At 26.9% G+C, this 19,313-nt stretch overlaps 1 protein-coding gene and 1 long non-coding RNA gene across 4 annotated transcripts in view; one reads left to right on the top strand and one right to left on the bottom strand.

Moving 5' to 3' along the window:
• LOC724618 (cysteine-rich motor neuron 1 protein) overlaps positions 1–19,313 on the top strand; it is a 261,295-nt gene that overhangs the window by 151,061 nt on the left and 90,921 nt on the right. The gene's annotated exons all lie outside the window — the stretch shown is intronic.
• On the bottom strand, positions 12,281–18,642 carry LOC113219402. Its single transcript, XR_003306527.1, has 2 exons — positions 18,588–18,642; positions 12,281–13,622 (listed from the first exon to the last, which is right to left on the bottom strand). It is a non-coding gene; the product is annotated as an uncharacterized LOC113219402 (long non-coding RNA).

The raw sequence follows: 19,313 nt of genomic DNA, 5'->3' as shown, positions 1-19,313 counted from the left end.
GAAATAAGATTTTAATGTATAATTTGATTTAATTTATTCAATAGACAGGAAAATCCCATTAATGTACGAAGATACTTATTATGAATGGCAAGAATAATTTAACTAAAGTAAAAAAAAAAATTTTAAAATAGATATGATATTGAAAAAATAGGATAGTTTTGAAACGCAATTCTTAAACACAAATACAAATTCACAATTTCGTATTCGTGCATATAATTTAATGAATCGAAGGCATGCTCGAAAAGATAATTTGCATTTGAATCGAAATACAGATTGTTGATTGAATATCGAACTATAGATTCGAAAAATACTCCTCGTAGGGATGACTCGAACAAATTTATGAAAATCACATTGTTTTCGTGGATGCATATTTTTTTGTTGACATCTCTTTCTCGATTGGCCGTTGTTTAGTAATCTCTTTGTGGATAAAAAGGCTTGATATATGTTTGAACATTTTGTATCTCATTTATCTGTCAAATATACAAACTGAATCATAATTACGATTCTATTTTTCAACACAGAAGAAGACGGAAAAGAAATCGTGTTACTTTTCTTATTCAGAATTTCGTAGCATGATCGTAGCTTCAAATAATTGGTAAATTCGTTTTATGAAAAAATGTTTCATATAAAAAAATTATATTTAAAGAAGAAGAATTGTAATATGGTATGATATTAATTCTTTTGAAGGAATTGAAAATTTGTTTTTTTATGGAATTATATATTTTTTTAATAAATGAATGCAGATTTATGGATATATTTTATTATTCCTTACAAAACTATTAAGCTACATAAAATAAAAAATTATTTTAATGAATTGTAAAATTTTAATTTTGTAAAATTTATCATACGAAAGACAAGGATATTTTTTTATGTTTATATTATTTATGTTTTTTTTTGTAAAATCACTTTAGCTGGCTTAAAAGTCTTTATTTTATATGGAATAATATTTTGCGTCAATTAAAAAATTATCAAAAAATACTCTGTTTAAAAAAACAAATTTGATCTTTTTGTACGTTCCAAATTTGCAGAAAAATTAATAACATATGTTTCTCTACTTTTGTATGAAATATTTTTTCACGAAACGAATAATTTACGAATTATTTGGAGACTCGTTTTATGTGTTTTTCAAACTTGCAAAAAGATTAATTTTTTTTCTACAGTACATTTCCTTTTTTGCTTTTGTATGGGATATTTTTTCATAAAAACGAATAATTTACGAATTATTTAGAGTTACGTTATGAGACCCATTTTATATAATTTTATTGATAACTCTTTTTTATGGCGACTGATTAATCTTACCTTAACATGTTCATGTTTCTTACGTAACTTCAGAAATATTTGCACGCATATATCAATTTTTTCATTAGCTGTGCATTTATATTGATCGTAATGAAGAATATTTTTGAATAAAAATTTAAATTAAAAATTAATTAAAGATCATCGAACATTATTAATTTTTGATTTTATAGTTAATATTGAACATTCTTCGAAATCTTAGAATCAAATAATTATCATTAACAAATTTAAGTTGTTATCAAATTACACTTTTATTTCATCAAAAAACTAATCGTTATTATACGATACGAAACAATTTTCATTTGAAACATTTTTTAATAAAAATTTACAGAAAAATATCAATCTTCGGTCTCGATTTTTTTAATGTGTTGAATTTTTTAAATTTGATTTTTTTTTAATAGTGTTGTAAAGATATTATTTGTCATCGTTTATTAAAAAATTATTAACTTAATTCAAATTCATATACAAATCAATTGATACGAAATCAGAAATAAAGTAAAATCTTGTTTAAAATCGATTAATTCATATGAATTCTAATTTTTTTAATCTCACTTCAAATCAAGATCAAATAAAAATTCATTTAACTAACTAATCTAAACTGTTTGTATTTGTATTTAGGTTAGTTTTCTTAATCTGCCACGAGGCCATTCTAGTAATTGTAGCAATCGTAGCAATAAACCTGATTAAAACTAATCCAATCTAAGCTAATCTAAACTGTTTCCAAGAAAAAGTTGTTGTTAATAATAATATTTTAATTAAACCACGACTGTAAAATAAAAAATTCAAATCGATAGTAAAATTAAAATTATCAAAAAGATCACGATTCCTTCCTTGCAAATAAATCACCTATCATTTACACGACGAATAATTTACAATAAGCGAATTGAAATGGTTAAACGACTCGTCTTGTATACACGTGTAACTTAATTTCCCTTAATTTGTAACTCCGAACTCGTAACAGGTCGGTTTGCTATCGCAATAAGAATAAGAAATAAGATGTTCGATCGATATGGAAGAGGAGGAAACGTTAGCGTGCCGGTCGGTAAACAGGGAGAGACAAGGATGAAGGAGCGCGTGACCGAAGCTCGAATGAATGAATCGCCGCCGCGCGTAGCTGGCGTGTACGCGTGTATTACGCGCGATCGCGATGCGTGTCGTGAGCGCGCGCGCGCGCGCGAATCAATGGACGAATTCAAGTCGCGTATTTTCGCCTCTGCGTCATGGAATCCAACACCGCCGTCGTTCATTAATGATACTTTGCGAAATCGTGATTCCCATCCAGATTGGAATGGAACGTAATATAACTCACCAACCCCTGTTTCGTTCCTATATATATATATATATATACATATTTCTCGGCAAATGGTTGAACCGCTCGATAATCGAAAATTCCACGATTAATCGCATCGATCGATCTTTGAATATTTTGCGAAACAGCAGTGGATTTGTTAATACAAATACTACGGAAGGGACGATTGGACTCGTCGAAATCAATTGCGGTGACTTTTTCATTCAATTTTATTCTTCTTTTTCCCCGACAAATCTCCACCGACAGTTGTTTTCTCGTGATTACCTGAAAATCTTATAAACTTGCGCGCGTGCTTTGTTTCCACTAAAATCACGGAATTACGCGATTCGCTTCTATCGATCGCATTTTGTTCGACATCGGGGGAAACCGAATCTTGCTTTCCTTTTGTACAATTCTCGATCTTGCTATTCACAAGTTCGTTTTTCGCATACAGTTGCGTGCAAAAGTTTTCGATTAATTGGAACTTTCTTTCGCTTTATACTCCAAAAGTGAAAAGAATAAATTTTGAGTGATATTAGGTGAAAGAGTATGATAAATGAAAAGAAAAAAAAATATATTTATTATTTATTATATATCCATACTTATTTATAAAATTAATAAATTAGTTTGTGCAAAAGTAAATTAATTTTTAGTTAAATCTTGTAATATAATAGTATAAATCTGTTGTATTTTGCAATTTAATATATTATTTTGTCAATTGGATATCGTATATCATTTCCAAATTTCGATTCATTTTGAAAAAGCGATATTTTTTTCCAATCTTTGTTATCCAAAGTAAGTGTATTCTAATACGTAATATACATTTAAAAAAAAGCAATGTTATAATTAATATGATCACACATCGAAGTTGATTATAAATGATAGATTAACCTTCAAAAATATAAGTTTTCATCCGATTTTCTCAATCCAAATAAATATTAATTCAAATGAGCTTTATAAAGGAAGTTGAAACAACACGTAAATAAATTTAAAAATCGAAATGAAAGAATTGTTCGAAATTTTAAAAGAAGAACGAAATGAAATTCTTTTAGATCTTATTTCCAGATTAATGGACTCCACATTGAGATGCTATGCTGTTGTTATAAATACAAAAATACAAAATATTACAGGTTCAATTTATAATTCAATTTATATTATAAGATTCTTTTTTTTACAAAACGTGGCCTAAACTTTTACATGTACTAATTTGATAATTTTGTAAATAAATAATAAAATATAATAAACAATGTTTATTTCTCATATTATTTTTTTTATCTAATATTAGTGAAAATTTTTTTGGATATCGCTTTCTCTTGGAATATAAAGGGAAAAAGAGAAAATTTTTGCATGCAACTGTACTATCTATCTATCACTTTGTTTTTTTATTTCGAAATAACATAAGATAAAAAAGTTGCCAGACATATCACTGGTCAAATGAATTATCGTGCGAAAACAAAGAACAAAGAATAATATCGATACGAATTTCGATATTTGAGCAATGAGCAACATTGCGCTTTTTCCACCGAGTCGTGTATATATATCCATCTATATTTCCATAATATTGTTGATGACGTAACGTCACGATGTTGGAAATCCAACACGCGTAGTTTTTTTATTATTATTTTTTTTTTTTTTTAAACAAGAAGGAAAAATGAATTGACAACCATCGAACCGTATCTCCAACATCCGAATAAATAGAGCAGAGTTCGTTGCAATACCGATCGCTCTAAGTTTTTTCGTTTTATCGCGATGGAATGATGGAATCGGTAAGAATTAAAATTTTAAAGAGATATTTTTAATAGAAATAGAACTTTTATCTAATAAAATTATTTTTGTAAAATTTAACAACTATTTGATATTTAATATAATAAATAAATTATTTTTAATTATTAAATTAAAAATAAACAATTTTTAATTTATAGAAAAAGAAAAATTATAATTCATATTCATATTCATATTATTTATTTTATTTTATAAATGATAGATAGATAATTAATGTTATTAAAGAGACATATAGGACAAACAGAACAAATATGTAATGTTAAAAAGATTTTCGTTTAAATTTATTTGTTACAAATAAAATAATTGATGTTTTCTTAATCCACGTGCATGCGTTTAAAATTCATTATTTTAGAATTTCTGTTAAAAAAAAATATTTAATGAGAAAATACTAAATGAACATCTTCTAATTTAATTTAATTTGTCAACAAGTTGAATTTAAAATTAATATTTTTTGTTATATTGAATGGATTAGAGATTAATATATATCGTGAAATGAAATCATTTACTTAAAAAATAACAAAGAAACTTTCAATATATAGAAAAAAGTAAAAATATATATGATAAAATATGGAAAACAATGGCTATACAGAATTATATTTATATTTATTTGTTATTTCAGTGAAAATAAAATTAATATTTGATAGGATTAACAAAAAATAATTTTCATCAGTAAAATAAATGTATCATTATTTGAAATTATCTGAATCGTTATTTGAAAAACAGCATAAATATTATTTGGATTTAATTTTTATTTTTCTATATAATTGAAATATCAAATTTGATCATAATCAAATGATAGTTTTCCGTATATAATAATAGCTTAAAATTATATAATAACAATTAATTAATATTAAAATTTTTATTATATTTTTGTATTATATATAAAATATCATTGAAATCAAAAAAATAAGATTCCAAAAAAATTTTTTTTTAACCATCCATGCATGTTTGAAAGTGTAAATCTACGCTGAAATTGAACTGAAATTGAACTGAAATTGAACAGATATATGCTTTTTTTGCATTAAAAAATATACTTATTTATAAATTTTTTATAAATTTTTAAATAGAATTTACATAATGTATGTACAATGTACGTAATGTAATATATATTTCAAAATTTTTAAAAATTACATGTATTTAAATTTTAATCATGAATTATATCTAATAAAATAAATATTTGTAAAATTTTACGAATAAACGTCATATTTGGAATTAGTTATTTTATTTTTATTGATCACGTACATATAAAAAGAATTTATTTTAAAACGTTCTACTGTCTGATATGAAATCGTGTCAAAATATTTTTTCATAAAATATCAAATATTTTTTGAATATTACATTTATATATTGGAACATGTTCTCCAGATACGAATCACAATTTTAAACCTCAATATGTATATATATTGGGCTATTTTGGATAACATCATATCTACTGTGAGTAATAAGCACATTGTTATATTTATAAATAATTTTTCTTCCATTTGCTTGCAACAAATACAATTTGATTTTATATACATTTTATCTGTAATGTTGTAAAGACGATATAAAATAATAACAAAAACTTAACTTGTGCTAAGTTTGTGCAATTTTCCTTCGCATCGTAAATATTTTTCAATCCCTTTTAATCTCTCTAGTCCGTACAACGTATCAATGATTTACAAGATGACAACGAAGAGAGCGTCGACTCTCTATGTCGGTTTCACACGGCGGAAAATTACAGAAGTGCGCGCATTCAAATTCTTCGAAAGCGAGAGTATGCGATTCGTCGAGATATAGTCGCAAGCGTTTGGAAAGATGAACAGAGAAGTCTTTCTTTAGCGCGTGACGCCGCGGTGCTTGTTCGTTCGATTATCTTAATCGGCGATAAACGGCTACTTTAATTCATTTCCAGGTACCATCGACTCGAGTGCTTTCTTTCCGATGAATCACCGCTCTGGCACGCGGTGATGTCAATCTTTGCACAGCTGACTTCGAAAAAATACCAACGAAAGCCTCACCTTCGCGAACCAGACGAGATCCTCCTTCCTCCTTCCTCCTCGTCCTTGCATTCTTTCGACCCATTGCGCTCGACTTTGCCCCGTGGCTTCGAACCAATCGTTTTCATTGCCCATCCCCGCCCGACACCTCTGCCTCGACTTTCGTCGACATTTTCGCTAAAATGTTACGGTCCATGAATCCAAAACATGACGCGCGCGGCAAAGGAAAACGTAAATATACGACGCCACCTTGCGATTGTGCGAGAAAGAATTAGATTCGGTCTGTCGATCACGCGGAATGGTAGCTCTTCGCCGAGTTAAATATGCTCAGGTGATTAAATAAAAGCAATAAAAATTCTTGCGACTTTTATCTCTAGAATTCTTGAGAGGCTTCTTCCTGCGTCCAAACACGATCATGATTATAATAGAGTAACGAACTATTTTATGTTATTCAAATTTATTAAAGATATTATTGACGAATATAATCTACGAATAAATGATATTTCATTGATTTTTTTTTTTAAATGTATTAATAATAAGAATAGAAGTGATTTAAATTAATTGCACGCATATACAAAATTGTTAATTGTAATTTCAATTAATTTTTATTTTATTTTTATCGATTTTTTTTTTTGATCCGATGTATCAATTATTCTCTGCCTTGTTATTCAATTCATACATATTCTAGAGCTTATATGTTTAAAAGCTATATTAGATTCCGTGATCCCATCAGTAGAATTTGTAACTACATGAATGTATTATAAACCAAATTGATTTCTCCTCGGGTTGCATTGCTAAATGTAGACATCCTTTAGGAGTTACGAACTTCAATTAACGTGTCAAATTGTGCATGCGACGTTTCACGTCCGTTACTTCGCGGCCACCCCTTAATTTTCTAATTCATGATGTAATATCGCTCGAGAAAATTGTCGTCGAGTGAAATAAATATGAATGAATTGGAGATACCCTTATAAATTAATCGCGTTCGAATTCATCAATGGCGTTCTATTTTCTCTTCTTTTTCAATGCAAACGAAGGCAAAAGCGGAATAGATACTCGCCTTTTTGTATTTGAAAATCAATGACGATATATATATTCTCGCGAGCAGAGTTTTATCGATGCATGAAAAAAAAAGAAGAAAAAAATCACATCTTTAGATATTTTTGTCAAACGCTGTCGCTTTCACGAAAGTTACGCGTCATCGAGAGATCGTATTTATCGATGTACGTATCTCGAACAATTTAATCATCGGCGAGAGGGGAAAAAGCAATTTGTAAAAAAGATGGAATAAACGGATAAACGGAAATGAAGAAAAAGAGATTATCGGTGGTTTCGTGGCAAATTCGTGGTCACAGCTGTTCCAGGATTCGAACATTTGCCGCCGCTTGAGGCCAGCACCAGTCATTGATTTGTCACGCAGAATCTAAACTACGATTGCAATGCGTTTTCATTTTAAACTGGTACATGCAACGATTCATTCCATAGATTTTTATGCGAGTGGTTACATTGCATCGTATTTTTTCTTCTTCACAAAATTGAATTCTTCAATAGTGTCGTTCCTAATAATGGTTTAATAAATAGAAGCTTTGGATGATGAAGAAGAGATTATTATTCAATATGTGTACATGAAAATGTATATATGAACATTTTGATTAACAAGTATATCATCTTTTCGTTATAATTATTAATTTTTTCAAACAAATTCAATTAATATACTTAAAATATAACTTAAAATAACGTATTTAATTATAATTTAGATATTTTATCTTGATTTCTTAATTTTTATATAGCTTTAGGAATTTTTTCAACTTTATCTATAACTGGCATCAAAAGAAATTTTGTTAAATTAAGATTAATTATAAAATTATCTTAGATCCTCAGTATTGCCTGGAAAAATAAGTAATCTTATTAAATTATTATCTGCAGATATTTACAAAAATTTAGATTTGTTGAAAATAATTGAAAAATTTGCATACAAGAAAACAAGAAAGATAAATTTGTACTTCGATAAAAATAAAATAAATTGATTTCAAATAAATTGATACAATGATTGAATATAATAATAATTATTTTTTTAATATATTATGTATTTGTTTTAAAAAAAATATTTATTTTAATGATCTTTTATTTTATAAAAAATAAAAATTAAGAAATATATGTATATATAAACATTATATCAAATTCTTAATTAAGTAATATTACATTAAGAGTGACGATATTATTTTTGCATCTGGATGACCAACAACTGTTCATCAGAACGTTTGATCCTCGCTTGGTCAGTCGTCTGTTAAATTCTTTTGTTTAGTTTACGAGCGGCAGCGAAGCGGCTCTTGGGTCAGTTGCCATCTGCTTTCTTGGCAAATTTTTGCAGAATAGGGGTACGAATTTTGAATTCGAATTCGATATTCCCCCTTTTAAAAATGTGTGATTTTTCACATGAATTCACCAAAACGATTTCTGTTTTTCAAATGAATTTTTTCGAAAAATAATACATTAAATGATTTAAATTTGATCTTAATTTAATTCTCTTCTCTTATCTGAAAACTTCAAATAAAAAAGGAAAAATTTAATTAGGAAACTTTATCTTAATTTGAAGGAATATACTTTTCCACTCAAGATATTCTGGATTCTAAGTTTGGATTCTAAGTCTCTAAAAACGAAAATTTTTATTTATATGAATATATTGACTGATATATATTCTTGAATAAAATGAATAAATTGATATATATTCATATATTTCATTGATATATATTTATATTTATATTGTTATACTATTCCGTTTAACTGGATATGAAATCAAAAATTTTTCACAAAGAATTAAAGTTATCAAAAAAATGTTTTAATAATTGTTTTAAATTTTTTTGCAAATCGAATAATAGCATAGATTTTAAGCGTCAATTTTAATTTTATAATAGAATTAATATAATTTAATTTTTAATGTGTTAATTGATTTATCTGCATATTCTCTATAAGAAATTGTTATATCGAAAAACCATTGATTTAGGAGATATCTATCTGTAAAAATTATTCCGTTGAATTAGAACCAATTGATTGTTGTTACCTTTCAAATTCTCGCCAAAAATAATTTCATTTAATAAAAAAATAATTTTAACAAAATTTCTCGATTCGATCAGATAATGAGAAAATATGTTTTCAGAAATTATTCACATTAAAATAATTATTTAAATGCTCACAAAATTGATTTTCTTTATTATCTTTCAAATTATTGATTATATGAAAAAATTTATTTTAAATAAAATTTATAAGATAGTTTATTTTTTGTTTTATTTTTTTCTTGTATGACAATTTTTGAAAAAATCTGAAAAAATTTTCTTAAATTTTTCCTTCATTTTAAAAAGTATGATAGAAGTATGATTTGAATATGATTTAAAATGATTTTTTATGAATAGAAACTAAAATTATGATTACATATTTTTTTATGAATAGAAAATGTATATTTTTTTATTTTGAATTTTAGGTACTTATTTTTTTAATTTTTTTTCATTTTTAAAAAATTTCTTAAATTTAGTTTCTCAACTTTATCCGAAGGAAATTAGAGGTTGAGAATTAAAGAAGATTGATTTAAAATTTGAATTAAAACGTGCATTTATTGGTTACCATCATTTCTCGCGTTTTTGCAACGTTTCAATTAGATTTATAACTAATGATTATTGAAATATTCTATCGATAACTTTTAACATATTAATATATATAAGTTTATATTGAGATATATAACTTTTAACAATATTAAAATATTGTTAATGAAGAAATAATTAACATTATGTTTTTTCTTATTTAAAGTTATCATTATGATTCATAAAAATATATATAATAAGTTTTAAAACAAATAAATAAATTTTATTAAAAATTATACGTATATTTTGAATATTGATATTTTAAATATATCTAAAATTAATAATGTGATTAATACGATCAATAAAATATATCTAAAATATAATTAATTCATAGATAATCACATTAACATAGATATCATTATCTCTAATAATAATTTTGAATAAGAAAAAATAGGAATTTCAATTATTGCGATCCTTTGTCAATCCTAATGATATTACCGATATAACCTCTTATTATCGATATTTATATATATATTTATATTACACAACTTTAGAACGAAACGAAAACGCATCCACTATTAACTGTAACCTGAACGCGACAGCAGCGAATTCAACCGTGTCTGTCTGGACGAGTAATCTCCACCGGGAAAGAAACAACTTTCGCTTGCCGCGTAGGTTTCGATAAATCTTGATCTCGTTTCGAGGTGATAGTTTAACCAACTGTGACTTACCCACGCATCAATTTTCAATCTATAACCTTTCTTAATCTATAATAACGTTTTACGTAAGTTAGAGAAATGTAAGTTAAATTTCGTTCGCATATCATCGAATAAATAAATAAGTCGTAATGAAAACAAAGAAATATGATATAATTTTAATTGAAAATTATTTGCAAATCATGTTTGATATTTCATCATTATATCACAATTAATACATGATTTCTGAGAAATAACGAGATTTATTTTTTTTTATATGTCTAAGAAAATTATGACGATATATACATGACAAAAATGAAAAGAACATATATCGATATAAAAAGAACATATATCGATACTAAGTGTCATCCATTAATTGCCATATATCGATGTTATCCGATATATGGACTATATAGTATAGTAAAATATGGATTTTTTTTTAAATTTTAATTAAGCTTTTATAAGATTTTTATAAATCAATATTTTTTAGGATTCTATTTAATAATATAAATTGACTAAGCATACTAGATAATCGATTTTTTTTGTATCAATGTTAAACCTTCGTTAGTTGAATATTTATATACCGAATTATTCTGACGATATTGATATTGACAAGAAATAAGTATTTTTGAATAAAAAAATATACATAATTTGAATAATGTCAAATATCAAATGAATTTTACTTAAGATTTGATAAAAATAAAAATAGTTACGTATTTTACAATGAAAGATAAAATCTCAAAATATCTATCTGTTGATAAATACTCTGATTTACTATAGAGAATATAATATACGAAGCAAATAGTTTGGCATTTATTAAATATTCTTTTAAAATTTTAAAATGATCCATTAAATAGATCTAAAATCGTCAATTGTATAAAAATATCAATGATTTTGATACATTGAACTTCAAATATCAATCGGTAAAAATATCGATGTATCTTTGTCATCGTCATATAAATTTTTCATAAATGGAAAACAATGCAACAAAAATAAACGTAATATAAGAATGAAATAATAATATAATTCAGTAAAGTAATAAAATGTTTCTTAATACGTCTCTCGTAAAAATATAATGGAATAATGATGAAAAGTACAATGCATTGTTGATAGTAGCTAAAAAATACTCAGTTTTCATTATTTCTCGCGTTCAAGAATAATAAAAGATAAAAAAAAAAAAAAATATCAATGCTACGATAATATTTCAATCATATAAGCAGTCGTGACAAAAAGATACAATAGAAAGTCTATCTCTAAAAGTCTATCTTTGCACTAGTTGATATCATCGATGCAGCGATGTCGAAAGAATATACTTTGAATAAAATGAATGGTTTTTACGAATGTCATAAGTCTAAATGTTTTTTACGAATTTTTATGGACGATTTTTTACAACTATTATAAATTCTTGAATAAAATGAATGATTTTTATTATAATGAATTTCATAAATTTCAAAAATTTTTAGTTTATACAAAAGAATAGTAAAAGACAAAGATGTGTTATATGTTGATTTTTTATATTTTATTATAGTAAAATGAATTTTATATCTAAAATTTAATAACAATTATTATTTAATTTATTATTTAAATATGATTCAGTTTTCTATAAAAATAAAATTTCCTAAATAATATTTTTCTCAAAAATGAAAATATGACATAAGTATTATATTCTTTTTCACTGGATCTTTTTATTGTCAGTTTTATTACTTTTTAGACATGCTATGTACGCATCTATATCGAGAATGGGAACAGAAATGAGGGCCAGCCGTCGGTAATGAGGTTAATCAGCGCAGATGACACAGAAGTTCTGATGATAACAGATATCGCGATAGCTAGGTATATTGATTTTATAAATAAATTAACGCCATACCGGATTGCGAAAAATCTACCCGAAATAAATCGAAATTCGAGCATTCGAATGATCGCCACATCTTTCATTTTTACAATTATATCGAATCGAATACCGAATTCTCTTCTTTAAATTATTTCGATCAATTATTCCATTTTTCCGAAATAAGTTTACCGTCTTTCTATATGATTCGATCTCAAATGGAAATCCATCGGAAATGGACGCTTATTTTATCTCGGTTGATTAATCAATATATCGAGCAACCGTGTCGACTGCATCGCTTAATCGCATTTATCGTAATCCGTCAGCGTCCCAAACTAGTCGCTTGGCGTCAACTGATCGGTTGCATTCGCTGTGTGGACTATTTCGAATATCGTCGTAATTAATTCTTCGTACAGTGTTGCCGTTCTATTCACCTGAATATGTACGAGGAGGTTATGTGAGAATCATATCGTTTTCCTCGACATTTCGACTCGGGACGATATTGAACAAAAATAAATATCGTGAAATAAGAATTGATCGAAAACATAACCTCGGATAAAACTTTGTTTATTTAAAAAAGAAGAAAAAGAAAGAAGAAAAATCTTACGAATACACAAAACTTGCACAAAAGAAAAATTGTGTACACGCTTGTTAATTCACTTTGTTTGACAGTTAGGTTACGTTTAGACTCGATTAGACACGAGTTCGGACGAGTTTAGCCGAACTTGGACGAATTAAAAAGAAACAGATATACTGCCTGGAATCTGGTGATCTTATTTCGCGCGCGCGGATTTAAAAACATTTCGAACGAAAATTTCAAACTAATCGCACGATAGCCACAATTTGAAATTGGCGTTACACGGAGCAAAATCATGGCAATCAGATCGAAAAAACGATCATGTCTATGATCAGAATTTATTCAAGACACATTGCAACGATCAATTTCGAGCAGAAAAGCAAAAACGGAACAAAGATGAAACGGTGCTTGGTTAGCTCGAGAGAAGGAAAATGTATGCACGATTCGAAAGAAAACCTGTTGAACGATTATTACCCTTCTCACCCTCGGCTCTCGCCACTTTTTCCCCGAGTGTATTATGACGACGATGAGGACTATTCTCTTTTCGTGTCGACTTAAGAAGCTCCATCAGGTGTTCGCGTACTCATTCGTACTATGATTTTCTCCTGAAATAGAAATATTCTTTCGTTAATAGATCTTTTTATACGTATATGTGTATAATAAAATTATAAAAATATAATATACAATTGTAACTGTACATATGTATAATTATAATATTCATTTGCCTGAATTGTTGAAAAATCATGATAGTTTAAATATATGAGAAAAACTGATGCAATGTCGCGAATAATGCATATAATTTACAATATTAAATATTTCATTATTTAGAAAGTATTCGAATTTCATAGGGAAAAGTTAATAGTATCGTAATAATCATTTGCAAACGTGATTTCAGGATCGATAAAAGAGAATTTGTAACACAATGTAGTAGCATAGAAATAGATAACTCTAGTCAGTCATGTTGATATATTGAAATGTTCTATTATATGATATTGTTATTTGACCATTCACAATACTACGTGAATTATCAGTGTTAGAAATCTAAAATCAAATATAAATCTTTTACTTTCAAAAATATGTATGCGTACTAACCAATTAATTTAAATTAAATTAATTTATTAAATTTACTTAAATGTAATCATGATCATTTCTATTCTATATAGATAATAAAAGGAAACAGCTTGAACACTTTCAATTTGGTGATCACTAAATTCATACATATTCAAGCAAAAAGGAAACGATAAAATGTATATTATAATTGTATATTTTTAAATACAATTACAATTTCTGAATACATAGAGGAAAGGATATACTCATCTAGTTTTATATTTCTTTTTATATTAAAAAGAAAAATGAGTTTATAATTTTCCTTCATGATTTAACAGGAAAGTCTGTTCTATTATATAATATGAATAGATTTTTTTCTAGAATCTTAATTTTTAAAATAAATTGAAAAATATAAAAATGAATGTATTTTCAATGTTTTTTTAAGTTTGATAAATAAGTTTCTTTTTTAAATTTTTTAAATTAATGAATGCAGTATGTTACATTTTTCTGCTAAATGTGGTAATTATGCATTAATAAAAGAAAGATAGCTTAATTTTAACATATAGAATGAAGTGATAATTTCTAATCTTGAATATCTTTTGAATAATTTTGTTACTTTAAAAAATATTGAAAATTTTTCGTATGAAAGATACGAAGAGAATTATAATAATTTTTTTATAGATGAATGATTTTTATGATTTTTATAATGAAACGAGAATTTATGGAACAGTTTTATGGAAGATTTTCAAATATTTTAAGATCATCTCCATTTTTTTAAATTGATTGCTGTATTTTTTCATTCTATTCTATTTCAAAATCATTCCAATAATAAATATAGAATTAAACAACAACAATCTTACATTTATAATAAATTTTACATTATCGTTGATAATTGTATCAATGCATCGATTCGCTGAATCGTTTGAGTATTTCTTATCATTTTTATACATTTTTATTTCTACAAGTAAAGTAAAAGTAAAATGTTACAAGAAATAGATATAATGATCGATGTAGCTAAGACTTTCTTTCATTAATACGAATAGATTCTCCAAGCAAACAATTTATGGAACTACGTTATTCTGATGATAAATTAATTTCGAAATGAAATTCTCATTTAACGAACGAGTAGATATGCTTCTTGTACATGGAAAGATTCGACAAAAATTCGAGCAAAAGCGGAAGCACTATTGAATGTTATCCGGGTCATATCCATCCCTCGCGCTGTATATTTTAACGGATACATGAAAAATTAAAAGTATACTGAAACCTTAAAACGACACTGTGAACGTAAGAAACTGTGTCAAAGAAGCGAAATCGGTGCACTCGGATTAGCGAACTTTAATCCTCGGATTAATCGTTCGCGACAAATCGAACGAAAATCTTAGAAAATTAACAGACGTGATGTATTAAGAATTCTTCCCAAGCATAAATTTCATCGTTATCTGCTTGAACAAGAATTACACTCAGGATCAGATTTTCAAAATCGTGCTACTTCCTGTTCAATGGATGTTCCAATAAATGAAAGGAAATGATAATTTTTTGTATACAATGTTATTTATCGATAAGACAATTTTTATTAACAGTAACAACAAGTAAATTTGTGATAAATTAAGGTTTCAACGAAACCTTACTGGCCATATAATTAAGAGGAATATATTATTAACAGTGATAGTTCATAAAATGTGATGTGCCATTATAGGCAAAATAATCTGATTTAATTATAAATAAAATGATCACTATCACGAAATACGAAAAATTTATACGAACTTATTACAGAATGTACAATCGAATGTTCAATATGATATCAACACGATGATTGTTCACTACATTGTATACATATAAAACGCAGCTCTCAATAGCATCTTACCAAATCGATTGAACGTAATGGGCTAGTATTATGGTCAGCACGATCACACCAGATATCACGTCATTTGATTTTTTCTTTGAAAAAACATTGTATATCAAAAAAAAAAGATAACAATGTTATACTGTAACTATAACAAAAGACAAGAGAGAGAAAAATTTATTGCAGCAATTAATCAAGAAATGATAATAAATACACAAACTTCGAGAATTCAAACGTTGCATTGATTCAAATAGATACCATAAGATGTATTATTTAATTTGTATGTATTATTGGAATGAAAACTTAAAATTTATTGAATTTTAATAAATATTGAATTAATATTCAATATTATGTACTAATGTTTTATTGAATATTTTCTTCATACGAATAAAAAAATATGGCAAACAATTTAAAAGAAAAATAAAATAATAATATTGAAATATTCGAAAATTCTTTACTTATAAAAAAATTATTACAATTATATTTTCGTAGAAGAAACTTTTCAATATCTTTAAAAATAACAAATATATTCAAAATGATTAGAATTTGTTTTATGTATCAAAAACATTATCTTGAATAACATTTTTTTATAACTTAATTGATTTGTTATAATTTTCAGAGTATTTAAAAAAAATAATTGCTACTATTTCATTATACGCATCTTGGACAGCATTATATCAACATATGATCGCTGTTTATCTATTGTTTCTACAAACAGTGGTATCAATTGCAAGATGAATAACCTATGAATTAAAAAGAAGCTATTTTCTTGTGTATTTTGATGAGTTTGAGATATCTCAACTATAAAGTTGAACGTTCCACAAGTCCTTTAGATTCGTGGAATTCGACTATAAAATACGAAACAATCGAAAAAGAATAATCAAAATTACAACGAGCATAATGCTAATATTATTTGTTACTGTAATTTCGCAACTAGATTTATTTCATATTTTATTTTCACATTCTATAGGAAGATTCCATGGAATATTCAAGTTCTTCACAGAATAGATATTAAATATGATTCAACTGATTTACACATTTTATATACTTTGATACCAGTTGCTGTGATATGTTTATACTATTTTATATAAACAATTGATAAGCGATAGTCGCAAATGTTGATATGTTATCGCCAGATATATATGTATAAAATTTTATGAATAATTGCAATTTTTTTATAAATATTTCGAAAATTGTAAGAAAGTATTGATTAGGTTATAAAAAAAATTATTTAGGATGATGATCTTAATAACGTACATCAAAATCATGATCGTTTTCAATATTCTCAATAATGCATGATTACCTTAAATGTTTTTTTTTTTTTTTTTAATACAAAAATTATTGAAGAATCAACTTACCAGCAAGCTATAATCTTTTCCTCTAATTTAATGCTCTATTGGCCTTTGATATAATGTAATGAATATGGAAGTGAAATGATAATGATGTAATGATATTACTCCAAGCTTCTCTGTAATCAATTTAAGGATTAATATGATTTGTAAAGAATATGGATGGATATAGATGAATATTTTGTAATGTATTTTTCTTGTTACTAAAAAGACAAATGATGAATCGTAAAAACTTTGAAAAAATATAGAAATCTTTAGTCTTATAAAATCAGAATCAATCTTTATATTATAAGAAAAATTATTTTATTTATAATATAATAGATTTTCTAAAAATATATAAAATATAGATAAGATCAAATCTCTTAAGAAATATGTATTAACAATATAATAAAACTATAATTTTTTATTTTCTTTTATATCAAAAAAATAGTAAAGAAAATTATTTCAAATAATTATTCATAATTTATTAAATATTAAATTTAAATAATTTCAACAAATATTATCGTATTTTAATTTATATTAATTTATTTTAATTACTTATTTAAAAACTATTTCGTAAAATTATTTCAACTTATATTTATATATAATTTTATTATAGTTAATTTAATAAACAATAATCATATAAATATTTTATCTTTCTTCTCGATATTTGTGCAAATTTCACGAGTCTTTTTGTGATCGATCAATTATGCTTCACGAAATATTTATCAGTTTAAGAAAAAATAAAAAAATCAGAGATAATAAAATGTAATTATTACAATTCGCTAATTTATCTTAATAAATTTTTAAATTTAAGTGATAAAAAAAATCAATTTATTAAGACAACATCGAAATTCTTTAATTCGAAATTTTCCATCTCTTCTCTAAATAAAAAAAACTGTCAAGATATTCTCTTTAATTTCAAATTATCACGATATGCATTCGAAAATAACGCAATACATTGCTTATATCTTATCTTATACAAGTCTTATCTTTAAACAGAAACAACAGATATTTGATGCGATTCGTGTATCTGATTTTTCTTCTATTTTTATTTCATTTTTTCCTTTCCCCCCATATTTTTCTACACAACATATCGCGAGAAACGTTGTTTCCAACTTACAAAGAAAAACATTAATGTCTTCGAATAGTTTGGTATATACATAATAGAAGTGCAAGTTTATAATTGTACCGATGAACCGACATTCCGGGCGAGAGAGACCAGAGGCGCCGTTTACAACTTCTCCATGATGATGCGATGCGCAAACCGTTGTAGAACCAACCGAATGCTCGAGGAAACGCCATCCGCCAAATATTTACTGAAACGGACAAACGAACAATTTACATACCTGCTCCGCAGACTTCTCGAAAATCCTCCTCCTCCTCCTCCTCCTCCTCCTCCTCCTCCTCCTCCTCCTCCTCCTCCCTCCTCCTCCTCCTCCTCCTCCTCCTCCTCCTCCTCCTCCTCCTCCTCCTCCTCCTCCTCCTCCTCCTCCTCCTCCTCCTCCTCCTCCTCCTCCTCCTCCTCCTCCTCCTCCTCCTCCTCCTCCTCCTCCTCCTCCTCCTCCTCCTCCTCCTCCTCCTCCTCCTCCTCCTCCTCCTCCTCCTCCTCTCCAATCGCTTCGCTCGCCACCAGCCCTTCCTCCTCGTTGATAATCGCACGTATTTGCACGTATTTCCTGGGCCTGGCGAGAATCGAATGCATCGCGATACGATTCGAAATCTTATCGCATTGCGATTACTCTCTCTTTCGCGTTGCACCGGTGCGGCGAATCTTGGAAACGTTTCACGTTTCTCTCCACTCGCTCGACTCGTGTCAAGGATTCGTGACAGGTTTCCGGCTTCGTGGCATCTTATCTTGTGGCTTATTAGAGAAAACGACGTCGCGTCTTTCCACGATGAATACCAAACATCAAACAGGCTGTATTCTCGCGAACACAATAGCTATCTATACCTATGCTCAGCGATTTAGCAGAAATCTGGATATCTTTTTTTTTTTTTGTATTTCTCAAAACTATAATAATGTCTATAAATTTTTTACAATAAAAATATTCGTTATTAATAAGAAATTGTTA

This window comes from Apis mellifera, linkage group LG1 (assembly GCF_003254395.2).
Source record: "Apis mellifera strain DH4 linkage group LG1, Amel_HAv3.1, whole genome shotgun sequence".
NCBI classification, from domain to species: Eukaryota; Metazoa; Arthropoda; class Insecta; order Hymenoptera; family Apidae; genus Apis; species Apis mellifera.
This window is presented reverse-complemented; position numbering and strand designations above follow the sequence as displayed.